Source organism: Gracilinanus agilis, chromosome 3 (genome assembly GCF_016433145.1).
Source record: "Gracilinanus agilis isolate LMUSP501 chromosome 3, AgileGrace, whole genome shotgun sequence".
Taxonomy (NCBI): domain Eukaryota; kingdom Metazoa; phylum Chordata; class Mammalia; order Didelphimorphia; family Didelphidae; genus Gracilinanus; species Gracilinanus agilis.
Window position 1 is genome coordinate 556,778,937 of NC_058132.1, and position 17,302 is coordinate 556,796,238.

The following is a 17,302-nucleotide window of genomic DNA, read 5'->3' on the forward strand; positions in this document are numbered from 1 at the left end:
AAAAACTCTAGTCAAAAGGCCCAAAACTCAAAAGTCCCAAGTCCAAAAGCCCAAGTCCAAAAGCCCCAAGGAGCCATCCTCCAAAGAAGAAGTCCAAAGGAGAAAATCCAAGGAGCAGAAAGTCCAAAGGAGAAGTCTCCTGGACAAGTTCAGGACTTTTTATAGTCCTTTTCCCAGGTCACTTCCTATCCCTTATCCACTTAGGGAACCAATCACAGTCTTTCAATTTGCCTAGCACTGCCCAGGGGTGGGGCAGTGGCCTCTGGAGTTGTCACCCACTCTAGCAAGTGACTTGTGAACTCTCATACTTAAGTGACTGGTAAGGTACAAAGTAGGGATACTTAAGTTTTTGATTGATTAAAAAGTTGCTGATTATTATACAAAGAGAGTTTGATTCACTCTTCACACCAGGGTGGCATAATAGATGTTAATGGGATATTTAAAAGCCCTGGAAGAATTCTCTTTTAGGGGAACTTCCAGACTGACTGGCTCCACATTAAGTTCCACCCTTAAACCCTTTTAGGCAGGAAGTTATTTCAAGTAATTTTCTCATAAACAGATAATCCTATTTTTTCCCTTTTTTAAACCTTTACTTTCAGTCTTAAGAGTTAATACCATGTATTGTTTCCAAGGCAGAAGAACCTAAGGACTAGGCAGTTGAGATTAAGTGATTTGCCCAGGGTTTCACAACTAGGAAATGCCGGAGGCCTTATTTGAACCCAAGACCATCCATCTCTAGATGTGGCTCTCAATCCACTGAGCCATCTAGGTGCCCCCAGATAATTCTATTAATAAATAATAGAACCACAACTGATCATACCCATCTTGACCTCCCATTGAATTGAATTGGAAAAGTCTAACTTTTACTGTATTCCTGACTGAGTTATTCAATCTACTTGGAGACTTTTGCAGAGGATCCAATGCCTTTGTCATGTCTGACCTAGTGCCAAGCCTTACTGCAGCTCCAAGTGGGAGAGGTAGGTATCTTGGGTAATATGCATGTCAGACACTTAGGTGTGGAAGAAATGAATAGGTTTATGGGTGAAGGCTGTCAGAGTTGCTCCCCCAAAGTTTGGGTGACCCATGAATCTTGTTACACCCTGAGGCCCAAGGTTTAACAATACTCACACAACACAAGAAAACATGATATTTCAAGAGTATGGTGGTTCCTTATCTCTTAGGGTTCAGTGGGAAGAGTTTTGATGACTGTTAAATTCAGTTATTTTTGCTGAGGGACTTGCAGATACTCCTGACTGCCATGCCCTATGCATAGATCTGATTAGCAGTATTGATCTTGGGGCAACTAGTTTCATCTGTCTGAGCTTCAGTTTCCTTATCTGTAAAATGAGAGAATCCATTCTTTCCCTCAGAGGGAGTCTAAAAAAGAATTGTCAAATAAATATCCAAATTAATGTGCTAAAAAACGAAGGGAGAGGACTTTTTCCTTAATTCCTTTCCTGATCTCCTGAGTGGACAAGTGTTATCTGGCTTATGGCTAATCATTTTTTGGAGATAGGCCCAGTCAAAAGGATCAAAGAACTAGCCTGGAAAGAGGTATTAATCATGTGCTTCCTTTAGCAAAGGACCAAAAGATATATTCAGTTCTATGAAAAATGCTACAGGTCAACTCTGGCCACACAATAAACAAAAATAAACGTCCACTTCTGTCTGAATGATGATGGAGTTGCTGTTTGCCATATTTCAGATCCACCAAATTGGGATGTAGAAGTATGGGTCCAAAAAATAGCTTCCAACAAGTTAGGTGAGACCACCTCGGTCTTAAAGCACTTCTGGCATTCTCTATAAGTCAATAATTTAGAAATATATTTGTCAATTCTGTCATTAGAATGTAAGTTCCTTTATTAGAATAAAAGTTCCTTAGGTTCAAATCTGACTTCAGCCACTTCCCAGCTGTGTGACCCTGGGCAGGTCACTTGACCCCCATTGCCCACCCTTACCACTCTTCCACCTATGAGACAATACACCGAAAGTACAAGGGTTTAAAAAAAAAAAAAGAATAAAAGTTCCTTAGAGTTCTTTTTCATTTATCTTTTCAGTACTTAGCCCAGTGCCTGGCACATGGTAGGTACTTAAATGCTTATTGGGGGGGGGAGGGGAAAGTAGGGAGCTAGGTGGCTCAGTGGAGTGAGACCCACGCATAGAGATGGGAGGTCTTAAATTCAAATCTGACCTCAAATACTTCCTAGCTGTGTGACCCTGGGCAAGTCATTTAACCCCCATTGTCTAGCCCTTACTACTCTTCTGCCTTGGAACAAATATACAGTATTGATTCTAAGACAGAGGGTAAAGGTTTAAAAAAAATGCTTATTGGTTGAATAATTTTAATGTCTTACCTTGCAAGTTGTCCTGGCCTTATAAAGTGGCCTTATAAAGCTGGGTGCTGTCTTACCACTTCCTCATTTATTTGAGGTTTCAATTCCCTATTAACCATGTTTGTTCCATTTTTCTAAATCTGAAGATCATTCTATTTGACAAGGAAAACAGAAGGAAAATAAAATTTGAGTAATTCTGTCTTTTTTCTGTAACTCATCATCTCCACCAATAAGTCCTTCCTGAGATTCAGATACAAGTGCCCTCCTTCCTCAAACTATAGAACTATTGCAATATTCCCTCTCCAAATCATGCATCACAGAATCACCAAAATGGTTTTACTAAATCTTAGGCTTTGCCATGTCACTCCCCTACTCAATAAATACTGCTGAAGTAAGATGGAAATTCTTTTTTGCATTTAAAGATGTCCACAAACTGGCCTCTTTTCTACTTTTTCATTCTTTATACACAGAAGTCCCTTCCAGGCACTCAACAGCCCAAGCATCCTAGGCTATTTGTTATTTCTTACATATCAAGCTCCATCTCCCATTTCCAGACCTTTGCACTGGCTGTCCCTCATTTCTCCAATGTTTTCTCTCTTCACCTATGCCTCTTAGATTTCCTTTCCCCTCACTAAGGTTCCCACCATTTTCTATAATCGGTACCTCCTTAGTCAGAAGCAGCCCAAGCAGTACTCTCTGTTTCCTCTACCTTTTGAAAAATGAAATTATCATTAAAGGAAGTCAACTTTTTTTAAAAAAAATTTGATTTTTAGAAAAATTTTCCATGGTTACATGATTCATGTTTTTATTTTCCCCTTCACTCCCCCCCCCCCCCCCATAGCCAGCGCACATTTCCACTGGTTTTAACATGTGTCATTGATCAAGACCTATTTCCAGATTGTTGATAGTTGCATTGGTGTGGTCGTTTCGAGTCTACATCTCCAATCATGTCTGCCTCAACCCATGGGTTCAAGCAGTTGTCCTTAAAGGAAGTCAACTTTAATCAACTAATCTGCTTCATTTTGACAGAAATTAAAGTTCAGAAAGATGTCCAGAGAATTGGATCATTCTAATGTATGAAGTTATTCCCAAACTTCTCATTTAATTCCTCCTTTTATCCTAATAATCTATAGCCTATACTCATAACAATATTGATTCTGTTTCTCCCTCAATTGATTCCTGCTAGCATATTTCCCCTCTCTAGTTGCTGGAATTGTCACATGATTATATCTTATTATACAATACTAATTTACTGACTTTTTTTAAAATCCATCTGTTTCTTTTTGAATGATACACTTCCTTGCCATATTTGTTTTGGTTTTAACTATTTGCTCTTGCTATACCTTAACTTGTCAGAAATGCAGAGATTTTTTTATTCTATCCCTGACCACTCTCCTATGTGCTGCTTCATTTTCACTTTAAAGTCTTCTTGATCAAATTTTCTAAATTAAAGTCAAATACACACACATAATATATCATTGTTGTTCAGTTGTTCATTATGGGATCCCATTGACCATTCTATACATAGGTTTTCTTGGCAAAAATACCAGAGCAACTTGCCTTTTCCTTCTCCAGTGAATTAAAACAAACAGAAGTTAAATGATTTTCACAGGGTCACACATCTGGTGTCTGAGGCTGTATTTGAATTCAGGTCTTCCTAACTCCAGACCCAGCACTCTGTCCACTGAGCCACCCAGAGTATGTATGTATACATTACACATGCATAATATAACACATGTGATAAAATAAACAGGCATATATGTTATCGAACGCTAATATTAATTGGTTTTATTTTAAAGCTCAAACAGTTTGATTTTAGGAAGCTCAAGCTGCCTCTCCCTGAGACTTCGTGGTGTCCTTTTTTTCTAGATGTAAAAACTGACAAGGTGGAGACCTTCTTAAAGGTAAACAAAGACTTGATTAAGTAATGAAGTAGGCTTGGCAGTGACCACATTGGGTGGGGAAATCATGCCACCACATGTTGGGGAGGAAGTAACTTAGCATCTGGAAGACCAGCCACTTCCTGGGAGGAAGTTCTTTTTCTGTGTAGCTACTGTCCACTGAAAAACCTCTTGGGATGTCCTGGGGGAGAAACAAAGTGACATCAGGAAGGAGATATATTGGCTTTGGCTATAGTAGCCACTTTTGTTTTGTTTTGTTTTGTTTTTGACTAGCCTAGCTCTCCTTCCTAGAGGCTGATTTTGTTCACACCTTTTTGCCTCAGCCCTGGCTCTCTCAGAAGCATGAATCCAGCTGCTCTTGGGCCACCTCTCTGCTGGCTGCACAAGTTCTGTGGCATCTGTTCAGACTGAGGGAGCCCATGGCTAGTTAGAGTGTAGTGAGTGATCTGTTTTAATAAATTGATATTTTAAACTATAGAAATATAGCTTTTGGATAATTCCAGCCACCACAATGTGCAATGTATACACATTAACAAATATGTATAATGTGTAAATGTAACATATCTACACATATTTCTATTACAAAGACATGTAGTATAATACCTCATACATACAGATGGAGGAATAAAAAGAATGTATTCTTCTCAGGATGGACATCCATCCTAACCATCTCCATCCCCCAATTAGGAATGAAAGCCTGTTTAGGCTTGCAGAAGACACAAGGACATTTTGTTATAAGCCATTAGGCTATCCTACCTCACTATCTCCTCATCCCTCTGGGAACTAAAGGAGTCACTCTGGAGGACATGGTTACCTCCCCATCACCTTACCCTTCTGAAGTATGGAAAGGAAATAGAAAGAATGGAAACGTTGCAGAGGGTTTGGGCATTTGCAAATGATTGGCAGAGGAGAGCTGGCACACAAATGGAACAGACCAGGTAAGGTTCTGGAATAGTAGGGATGGATAAGGGGGGATGCAAGGCTTCCAAGTGGGTCTGTTGATCTCTGGAGACTGATGAGAGCAGGAGCTTCCTTTCCTGTGGCCAACTTTGGATCAAGCTAGAGAAAGAAGCTGGTGTTCCTGATTCCCTTGGAGGTTTCCCAAATCTCAAGAAGTTTTCCCTGATTCTACCTAGATCCTGTGACCTGTTTCTTGGTTTTATCAGTATTTCCACCCATTCTATGTGAGCTGCGAAGGACCCAGATCTCTGTTCTGCCTAACAGAGCCAGACCAACGCGCTGGCCCTTTGGTCTTCTAGCCAACCCATCTGTCTAGACTTTGCTGACCCTGTGATTATCTCAGTGGACCAGTTAGTGCCAGGTGTACATAGCTAGAATATTCTTAGGCAGACAGAAAGAGTACAATAGAGTAGCCCAATTTATCGGGAATGAAGAGGACCTGTGAGGGTCAGGAGAGGGAGGAGTTACAACTGAGTTGGAGATCTCCAGTTTCCCTGGTCCACAACCCCATCCTGAGTTTCTCAAACAAACCAAGATCTGTTTTTACATTCTTCTGAGCAATCAGATCGTGTTGTCTGCAACCCACAGGACTGGTCCCACCACTTGGCTCCATCCAGAGCATATCGGGTCTACAGTGTTGGTCCAACCCACAACTCATTTCCTAGAGACTTTACAAGGCTCCCTCACTTACTATTTCAGAAGTAAGAGCTCCTGATGAGCTCATGCTATGCATCTTGCTGTTTTTTGATTGGGGTAGACTTCTTGCCTAGATTGTAAGCCCTGGTCCCCAGACAAAGGGAGTCAATCAGAGGGGGGAGGGACCTACATAATGTTTGTTTCTGCACCCAGGCATTGCATTGGCCTTTTTTATGTGAAAGAATAAAGACTTTCTTCTACTCTCACTTTCTGACTCTAGGTTTGTAATTCTAATTTGAGTAGGTGGTCGTTTTTATCACACACACACACACACACAAACACACACACATCTCTGTATTAAAGGCATCAGACATTTCCATTGCTCCTGTCAAGTCAATAAATGCCTCTCTTAATCTCCCTTATCTAGTGATCACTAACGCAGTACTCTCCTCTTATCTTTCTATTACTGGATGTCCTGGCAACAGAGGTCTTTTTTTCAAGACCTCTTAATTTGTTTCCTGACATAGCTCACAAACTACATTAGAAATTTCTGTAGCCAAATAAACTCATATCTAAACAACTGGAAAAATATTCATTGCTCATGAGTAAGCTGAGCTAATATAATAAAAATGACAATTCTACCTAAATTTATTCAGTGCCATACCAATCAAACTACCAAATAATTATAGAACTAGAAAAAAAAAACAATTTATCTGGAAGAACAAAAGGTCAAGAATATCAAAAAAGCTAATGAAAAAAATGAAGGAAGGCCAGCAGTACCAGATCTCCAACTAGTATATAGCAACAATCATCAAACCAATCTGGTGCTGGTTAAGGAATAGAATGGTAGATCAATGGAGCAGATTAGATATACAATATACAGGGGTAAATGACCTTAGCAACCTAGTGTTTGAAAAACAAAGATTCCAGCTTTTGGAATAATTCACTCTTTAATAAAAACTGCTGGGAAAATTGGAAAACAGTATGGCAGAAACTAGATATAGACCAATATCTCAATATCTCATACCCTATATAGAGAACCTGCTCTATAACCAGAGACTAATCTGAGTGGCCTAGGATGAAAGAATGAAACAGATTGGAAGCACGGCTTGTTAGCTCATAGTACTTCAAAAAATACTGAAGTAGCCACTTTATTATAAAGGAAATTAAAGATCCCCTTCCCCAAAAAATCCAAGAAAGTTTCCCACAGTTACAGAGAGCAAGATTTTTACTATAGTCAAAACAAAAGCCTTAAAAGCCTCCAGGTGTAGATAAAAAACCTATGCTAAACTATCAACTATATATGTTATCTTTAAGTGGAGCCTGGGACATCTCCGTTAGGCTGGAAAACCCCGGCGGTTTCTCAGCCTTGATGGTATTAAACAATTTTTTGAGCCCCATTATTTTACTTTAATTCTGGGCAAAATGCCCTGCCAAGGGTTCGACCTTGGCCGTACCAGCCATCTGTGTTCTCAGGCAAAGGGGAACAGAGTTAGCCCCACTCCTGCTGGAGTGCTGAGAGCCCAAAGCTTTTTCAATAAGACTATAATGCATTTTGAAGGAAGGTGAGAATTATGAAAGGAATCAAAAGAGGAATCTTAGATTTTTATCTTAGATATCCCACACCTGTCTTGTCCTGTAGTCCCGAAAGGGAGGAAAGTCAATACATGGCTCTGCCGGTCTGTATTGTTCTTTTGAGGGGGTCCAGATAAAAATATCTACTTGAGATTCTAATTTCTTTCAATAGCTCCCGACAACCCTATACCAAGACAGACAGACATAGATATAGATATAAAGTGTGATACCATAACTAAATAAGGGGAACACAGAATAGTTTACCTTATAGATCTTTGGAAAAGAGAAAAATTTATGACCAAATAAGAGAGTAAAATGAATAATTTTGATTAAATTAAAAAGCTTTTCTACAAACAAAACTAATCTAACCAAGATTAGAAGGAAAACAACAAACTGGGAAATTTTTTTATAACAAATGTCTGATAAAAGTCTAATTTCTTAAATTTATAAAGAACTAAGTCAAATTTATAAGAATACAAGCCATTCCCCAATTGACAAATGGTCAAAGGATATGAACAAGCAATTTTCAGATGAAGAAATCAAAGCCATCAAAAATTATATGAAAAAAATGTTCTAAATCACTCTTGATTAGAGAAATGCAGATTAGAAAACAAATTAGAAAAATGCAGAGGTACCACCAACTTACAACTATCAAATTGGCCAAAATGGTAGTAAAGGAAAGTGATAGATGTTGGAGGGGATGTGGCAAAATTGGGACACTAATGCATTGTTGGTGGAGTTGTAGACTGATGAAACCATTTTGGGGGGCAATTTGGAACTATACCCAAAGAACTATAAAACTGGGCACACCCTTTGATCAAGTAATACCACCTTTTGGGTCTATATCCCAAAGAGATAATAAAAAAGGGGAAAGCACCTACTTGTACAACTATTTATAGAAGTTCTTTTTGTAGCAGCAAAGAAGTGGAAATTGAGGGGATGTCCATCAATTTGGGAATGACTGAACAAATTGTGGTACATGTTGGTGAAGGAATACTATTGTGCTATAATAAATATTAAGCAGATGATATGATGGTCTACTTAAAAAATCCTAGAGAATCAACTAAAAAGCTAATAGAAATAATCAACAACTTTAGCAAAGTTGCAGGATACAAAATAAATGCACATAAATCATCAGCATTTCTATATATCTCCAACACATCACAGCAGCAAGAGGTAGAAAGAGAAACACCATTTAAAATCACCCTAGACAATATAAAATACTTCAGAATCTATCTACCAAGACAAACGCAGGAATTATACGAACACAACTACAAAACACCTTCCAAACAATTAAAACTATATCTAAACAATTGGAAAAATATTGATTGTTCATGGGTAGGTAGAGCTAACATAATAAAAATGACCATTCTACCCAAATGAATTTACCTATTTAGCACCATACCTATCAAACTACCAAAAAACTTTTTTACTGAATTAGAAAAAACTGTAACAAAGTTCATTTGGAAGAACAAAAGATCAAGAATATCAAGGGAAATAATGAAAAAAATGTGAAGGAAGGGGGCCTAGCAGTACCAGATATTAAACTGTACTATAAAGCAGCGGTCATCAAAATGATATGGTACTGGCTAAGAGACAGAAGAGAGGATCAGTGGAATAGACTTGGGGTAAGTGACATCAGCAAGACAGTGTATGATAAACCCAAAGAGCCCAACTTTTGGGACAAAAATCCACTATTTGACAAAAACTGTTGGGAAAATTGGAAAACAATATGGGACAGATTAGGTTTAGATCAACATCTCATACCCTAAACCAAGATAAATTCAGAATGGAAGAATGACTTGAATATAAAGAAGGAAACTATAAGAAAATTAGGTGAACATAGAATAGTATTCCTCTCAGATCTATGGGAAAGGGAAGATTTTAAAACCAAGCAAGAGTTAGAAAAAAAATTACAAAATGTAAAATAAATAATTTTGATTATATTAAATTAAAAAGGTTTTATACAAACAAAAACAATGCAACCAAAATCAGAAGGGAAACAACAAATTGGGAAAAAATCTTTATAACAGAAAACTCTGACAGAGGTCTAATTGCTCAAATATACAAGGATCCCTAAGGCAGTAAAGTGGATAAGGAAGATATAATGGTGAAGATACTAGATTGAGATGGTAGGAGAAGTAAGGGAATGACTGAGTTTAGGGAATATAAACACAGAGGTATAAGGAATTGTAAGGGATAGGATGAGATACTTTGGGCAAACAGCTGCTGCCTGGGAAACACAGACTGGGACACAGGTTTGAGACAGAGACACTAAAGGGATCAGACTGAGCCCTTCAGAGAGGAAAGGCACTTCTATAGACAAGGTTAGGGACAGCCAAGAATGACTTGAAACTGACTAGAGGGCTTTCTAGTCAGTTTCTCAGGTTTCACTAAGGAAGATTCAGAGGAAGTATTGAGATCTCACTTCCTTCAAAATGGACACCTTCAATCCCTCCGGACCCAGAGAGAATGTTATTCCTTTCTCCCTTCTCCCTCTTTTATCAGTCAACTAATGAAGTAGTTAAAATCTTTGATTAAGTGACAAAACAGGGTTTACTGAATTTTAGGGTTGATTGGAAGGGATAGAGGATACAAGGTAACTAACAGCCGCCTAGAGAAAGCTTCAGGTGGGGGAGGGAGACAGGAGTGTGAGACTGAGATAGAAACCTGCCTAAATCAGCCCCAAGAGGTTTTGTAGCCTATAGAGTTAGGAAAGTTGGATACAATGATTAAACAGATAATTTGTAACAAGGGTAAGCACTATTTGACTATGGGAAACTAAACTATCAAGTTTGAAAACTAACACTCAGATCTACCCTCCTTTCAAAACTCCAAAGAAATTTAGGAAAGGGGAAATGATGATGGAGAATAAGGGAGGTTAGGGAGATTCAAAGGAAATAGTTAAATTAACAAATTTTAAGAGAAAAGCTGCAGAATATAGGTCAGGTTTTCAATTCAAAGATAGAGCTCAGATTGACCCTCCTACTCTCCACCAGTCTCCTGGATCAACTGACTCTCCTCAAGATTCTAAACCTAGCAGATTGGTTAAAATTAAAGAAGGGGAGAGTAATGAATGCTGGAGGGGATGTGGCAAAATTGGGACATTAATGCATTGCTGGTGGAGTTGTGAACTGATCCAACCATTCTGGCTGGCAATTTGGAACTATGCTCAAAGGGCTATAAAAGAATGCCTGTCCTTTGATCCAGCCATACCATTGCTGGGTTTGTACCCCAAAGAGATCATAGATAAACAGACTTGTACGAAAATATTTATAGCTGCGCTTTTTGTGGTGGCAAAAAACTGGAAAAGGAAGGTATGTCCTTCAATTGGCTGAACAAATTGTTGTATATGCTGGTGATGGAATACTATAGTGCTCAAAGGAATAATAAACTGGAGGAATTCCAGGTGAACTGGAAAGACCTCCAGGAATTGATGCAGAGTGAAAGGAGCAGAGCCAGAAGAACATTGTACAAAGAGACTGATATATTATGGTAAAATCGAATGTAATTGACTTCTGTACCAGCAGCAATACAATGACCCAGGACAGCTCTGAGGGATTTATGGTAAAGATGCTACCCACATTCAGAGGAAGGACTGCAGGAGAGGAAACATATAAGAAAAGCAACTGCTTGAACACATGGGTTGAGGCGGACATGATTGGGGATGTAGACTCGAAACTACCACACCAATGCAACTATCAACAATTTGGAAATAGGTCTTGATCAATGACACATGTTAAAACCAGCGGAAATGTGCATCGTCCATGGGTGGGGGGAGTACGGGGGGGGTGAAGGGGAAAGTAGGAGCATGAATCATGTAACCATGTTAAAAATGAATATTAATAAATGTTTAAAAAAAAAGGTTCTAAACCCTTCCTCAACTGTCAGAAACTCTACAGCAAGGCTTCCCAGGGCTGGCATGCACCCTATTTGCAGTACAATGACCACACCAATGTAACTATCAATAATATGTAAATAAGTCTTGATTGATGACACATGTTAAAACCAGTGGAAATGTGTGTTGGATATGGGGGGGAGGTAGGGGGTTTGGTTATGTATGAATGTGCTCTTATGATAATGACCAATATGGAAGTGTATTTTGCATTACGATAAGAATGAAAAAAATTTTCTGTAGCAATAATTCCCACTATTTCCATTTTCATTATGCTTCCATGCATTTAATTCCTACTTTTCTCTCCAAAAAGCATTGAAATGAGAGATTTTCAGTTATCCTTTCTTCCTCCAAGATAATCAATTGAGGAACTTCTTTCAGTTCCCTTTTTCTCCTCTAAGACAGTAATTTGAGGAAATGGCTTTTAATTTGTCTCTTCCTTATAAGACTTGGGTTCTTAACCTTTTTTTATATCATTAACCCCTTTGGTAGTCTGATGAAACTTATGGACTCTTTAGAAAAATATTTTAAGTACATAAAAATTACCTACGATTACCAAAAAATACAGTTGAAATAATTATCAATTCTTTTTTATTTTTCATATCCCAAGTTTGGAATCCCTGCTCTCAGAAAATCATTCTTCTTGATATCCTAGAAAAAAGAGTTTTCCTGTAGGCTTTTCAACATCTCTTTTAGAAGGCAGACCAGTCTTCAGTTTATTAATTTCTGCCATCACCAGAAATAAAGATGCATTATACTCCCTCCAGGTCTCTTAAAACTCTTTCTGCCTTCCATACTTCCTTTTAGAAAGTTCCTAACACTGATCTAGTGATGGCTGCTAGTTTTCTTTCCTCCCCCCCCCCCCCCCTTAAACGCTTACCTTCTGTCTTAGAATCAATACTGTGTATTGGTTCTAAGGCAGAAGAGTGATAAGGGCTAGGCAATGGGGGTCAAGTGACTTGCCCAGGGTCACACAGCTAGGAAGTATCTGGTCAGATTTGAACCCAGGAGCTCCCATCTCTAGGTCTGGCTCTCAATCCACTGAACCACCCAGCTGCCCCCTGGCTGCTAGTTTTCAAAGAAAAGTAGTGACTAAATTGGTGGAGACTCCTAAGCTAGCCTTTATTTTTTCAAAAGTACAGTACTTTTTTACAACTATTGAGAGTTTTTCAATTTGATGGACACTAAATTCCTGATAAAGACCCTATGCAAACAAGTTGCCTATGGCCTTCATCCATCCCTGAAAGAATCTTGAAATGAATTAATTTACTTTGTAATTAAGCCACTTTGTTCCTCTTCTTAGCTTTGGACACCCTGGAAAACCAGATTTCAGATTCTCATTTCTTTTGGCAGGCTGCTATTCATGCAAATCTTGTTCTTAAATGGGATAGTCATAGACCGTATAACCATCTTAATAACTTAAGGAGGTAGATTTAATAGTGGCATAGAAAAGATTTTCAGTAAAAGTGAGGCATGTTGCAATTGAATACTTCTTCTTTGCTACTAAGTGGACCATGATCATACCCTTCAAGTCTGAAGAAGACCAATTCTTACTTTAGCTTTTGTATTTAAGCCACTAGGAAGCTACATCAATGGCTGGTGCCTCAGTCCTCTGAGCCAATGAAGTATGAAGTAGTATTTGAATATCTTTTAAGGAAAAGTTAGCCTAGCTTACATGACAGATATTGTTCCTTCTATACTCTACCTATCTTGCTTCCTCCCTCTTATTGTATATCTACCAAAAATATCCCTGGCAAAGCAATGGCAGGACTACTTGCTACATATGAGGATCTCGATCTGAATTTGCAGCTGCTACCATCAGGATGTAGGGTATTTCTGTAGGGCTTAATGTCTAACATAGCTCATGAGCCCCTACCAGTGTATTTCCCATTATGTCAATCTATAGATATGATTAACTCTTAGCAAAAGCATTTACTAAAATGTCACAATAAGAAAACTGGAGATACTCTCCCACTATTACATACCACATCCATAGGAAAAGTTGGAACATATTTAGAATACAATGCTATTAAAGCAACTTCTGTCTTTGTGGAGTCCTCTCTGTAGCTCAACTCTTAATTGCCAGGGCTAGATCTCTCCTGAGTCTAGATGTGGTTCTCTTTTTTGCCATCAGAGATCCTGCTTCTTACTACTTCCAGCCTCAAATGATTGCCTCTGAATCTGCGTTAGTCTGGAATGTATATTTTGAACTCTCTTGAATGGTCTCTCTCAGACCATTGCTAGATTGCACATGGAGGCAGGTGGAGAGAAAATGAGTTTTTTTCTTTTAGCTCTCTCACTGACTGATTTAGGTTATGCCTTTTAAAGGTTGAGTTGTGGCTAATCATTGTTCATCCAATAACATTCCCTCCTTCTGACTCAGTCAGCCAATAACCATGTGCCAGGCAACAAACATTTATTAAGTGCCTACTATATGTCAGGAACTATGTTGAGCACTGGGGATACAAAAAAGAAGCAAAAGATAATCCCTACCATCAACGAGCTCACAATCTAATGGGGAAGATAATAAGCAAAGAAATATGTACAAACAATTTGTATAGAGGATAAATAGGAAATAATTAAGGGAGGAAAAGGCACTGGAATTAGGAGAAAGATATTCATATTGCACATGGGGGAACAAGGTACTAGCATCTTAACACCTTAATAGCTTAAAAGTCTGTAATTACATTTTTTTTATTTTTTATTTTTATTTTTTTTAAACCCTTGTACTTCGGTGTATTGTCTCATAGGTGGAAGATTGGTAAGGGTGGGCAATGGGGGTCAAGTGACTTGCCCAGGGTCACACAGCTGGGAAGTGGCTGAGGCCGGGTTTGAACCTAGGACCTCCTGTCTCTAGGCCTGACTCTCACTCCACTGAGCTACCCAGCTGCCCCCTGTAATTACATTTTTGATTATATTAACTAAACTGGAGGTGAAAAGCCAAATATCTCTGCCTTGCCCTTTCATAAAACTGTTATGTGCCAGTGTAGAATTGGTCAGACATTAGGGATCCTTCAAAGCTTTTTAGGAAGTAAATTCATAACTAAACAAGCTGATCAAGTCAGCTTTTTCATCCTCCAATAAATAGCCCAAGTCTTCTAGATTCTTTCATAAGGTCTGTAAGGGACCTTCTAGAAACAGTGATTCCCAAAGTGAGCGCTACTGCCCCCTGGAGGGTGCTGCAGCGATCCAGGAAAGCAGTGATGGCCACAGGTGCATTTATCTTTCCTATTAATTGCTATTAAAATTAAAAAAAAATTTAATTTCCAGGGGGCTAAGTAATATTTTTTCTGGAAAGGGGGTGGTAGGCCAAAAAACTTTGGGAACCTCTAGCCCACTGTAGGCTTTTATAGAACTCTACCTTCAGAGAGTTCACAGCCCCAAACAATGTAATTTTTGTGGTATCTCACCTCTTTAGACAGGCTGCTCAACAGGACACATCTTGGAAAATAGTTCCCAAATACAAAATATGGAAGGGTTCCTTTGGGAATTTTTTTTAGATCAATCGATCAATCTGGCAACATGTTTGCATATATTCTCATTTTCAGTTGTGCCTGAAGTTTCATGGTCCCTCCAATAGTCTCCTAGCCCAATTCATAGAAATATAATACTTAATATGGAGAAGCTCACCCATTGCTGATGGCTTGGGAACTTTTATACCTGATATTTATATAGGGACACTTAAGACCTGCAAAATCTTTTACATAATTTATTTCATTTGAGCCTCACTATACTCTGAAAAGTAAACACTACATGTTTGAGGAAGCTGAGGTTCAATATTTATAGTTTATAAATTTAGAATTGGCTGGGACCTTTCAGATCATCTAATCCAAATTCATCAAGTAGTGAAGAGGAAAACAGGATTAAAGAAGTTGTGACTTGCCCAAGTTCTCAGTGTTATTAAGTGACCAAAATGGAATTTAAATTTAAATCCTTTGACTATGGATTCAACATTCTTTACACTGTACCACACTACCTCCGTGGTCATACAGCAAGGAACAATGATAAACAGATTTTGGACTAAAAACTTCTTGGTTCAAAAGCTCTAATGCATAGATTCTAAATCTATTGCTGTATTCACTAGGCTATCCATAATCTCTAAACTTTCAACTCAGTTATCACTTTTCATAGAATTGCTGAAACAACCCAAGGCATTCTACTCAATACTACCTTCATAAAAAGCATTAAACAATCTAAAGCAACAGTTTATTCAGTTCCCATTTTGATCTATTTAAGCCATCCTAAAATTTTATTATAGAACAATCTGTATCCAGTGCCATAGTAAGATCTGTTTTACTACAGGCTGCCATGCTCTCAATCACACTGTAGCCCTCTCCATACTGATCCTGAAAGTTATTCATGGCAGAAAGAAAATGTCACCATATGAAACAAGGAGCTATTTGTAGTAAAGTGTCTATATGAAGAACCTGTGTGTTTGGGTTGCAGCCTGAATTGGTTCCCCAAAGGGATGGACCTTGGGGTTTAGACCTTTAGGGTTACCTCATTCCCTCTGCCCATTATCTTCATCAGCAACCCTGATTATCCTCAATAAATTATACAGCAGTCAGATAATAGTTCCAGATTTATTCATGGACAAAGAGGGGAAGAGGGTCTGAGAGCAATTGATTGGCTGAAACCATCTTAGAGCCAGATCCCCTGCAGAGTTGTTGACTGACTAGGAGGAGGCTTTAGTTTACTGAGTCTCTGAGCTGGTCCAGCCAGGGTCTCCATATACCTCAACATTTGTGATAACCTTCCCACTGTCCTCTAAAGCTGGCTCCTGCTCTCTGGAAGTCCACCATTCCGGAGAAACCCCCCTTAGTTTGTCGATTTTTAGTGGCACTATGAGGAAAGGGTTGAGAGATTTTAACTCACTGGCCCATCTCTATTTACCACCTACCCCCTCTCTAATAAGACCATTAATACATTTTGGCTAAGCCAGTTTAGATTTATTATCTACACAAATACTAAAGTAAAGTCTATAAAAGAAAAGCCTCTGTAAGAACCTGGAGATAGCCATTTTTATTTTCTCTCATCTATGGCAACACAGATAGAAAAAACTGAAAAGACAAAAAAACCTAAAAACCCTTAAAGGCACAGTAACAAAGGCATTTGAATACAAGTTTCCTCAATGGATACCTCAATTGGTAGAACGATCTTTACAATGTTAGGGTGTGCTGCCCTATTATATAATTTTTGGAGCATGGTGTATAACTTATGGATGGTAGTGATCCCAGAATATATGTTTGGGATCATAACGCTATATAATAATTATCAATGGCTTAAACTGGAAATAGGTCTTGTATGTGCACTCTTACCAACTATTATTGCAGTGATAATTTCCTTCCTGCAATTCTACTGGTCATTGAAAATACTTGGACATGGAGATGACAACACTTGCCTTGAAAAAGGAAATTGCACAACTGAAAGAAACAAATAAAAAGCTTAAGGAGGTAAAAGAAAACACCTTAGGGAATGGGGTGCAAATGGCAACACAAACAGGGGACAACACCAATGAGACAATATAGCAAACCACAGAAGGGGCAGAAGCACCAATCCCAATTCTCCCCATATACGATCATATGACAGTACAGGCTGATTCTGGGTTGTACTCTTAAAAACACACAAACCCTTCACATCTGAAATGTTACATGCACAAATGTTTTTTTGGATCCATACAAGTGTAAAAAGAATTTAAAAGAGCAGTACACCTTTTTGATCCCACCTTACAGGATGTTGAAATTCTCCTAGGAGAATTATTCACACCTGCAGAGAAAAATCAGTTTATTGAGGAAACGCATAGGAATCCTAATCTGATCTCATGGTCCCAGGAACACCATGATTTTAAAATTTCTAAACATGGGAACGTGTCTTATCTAAGGAGATGCAGAGAAGACCTTGTGGAGGTGATGAAGTCATATGCAAAAAGGCCTAATTGTTGGGGACAGTTTGAGAAACTGAGGCAGGAATCAGGAGAGCATCCATCCACATATTTAGATAGA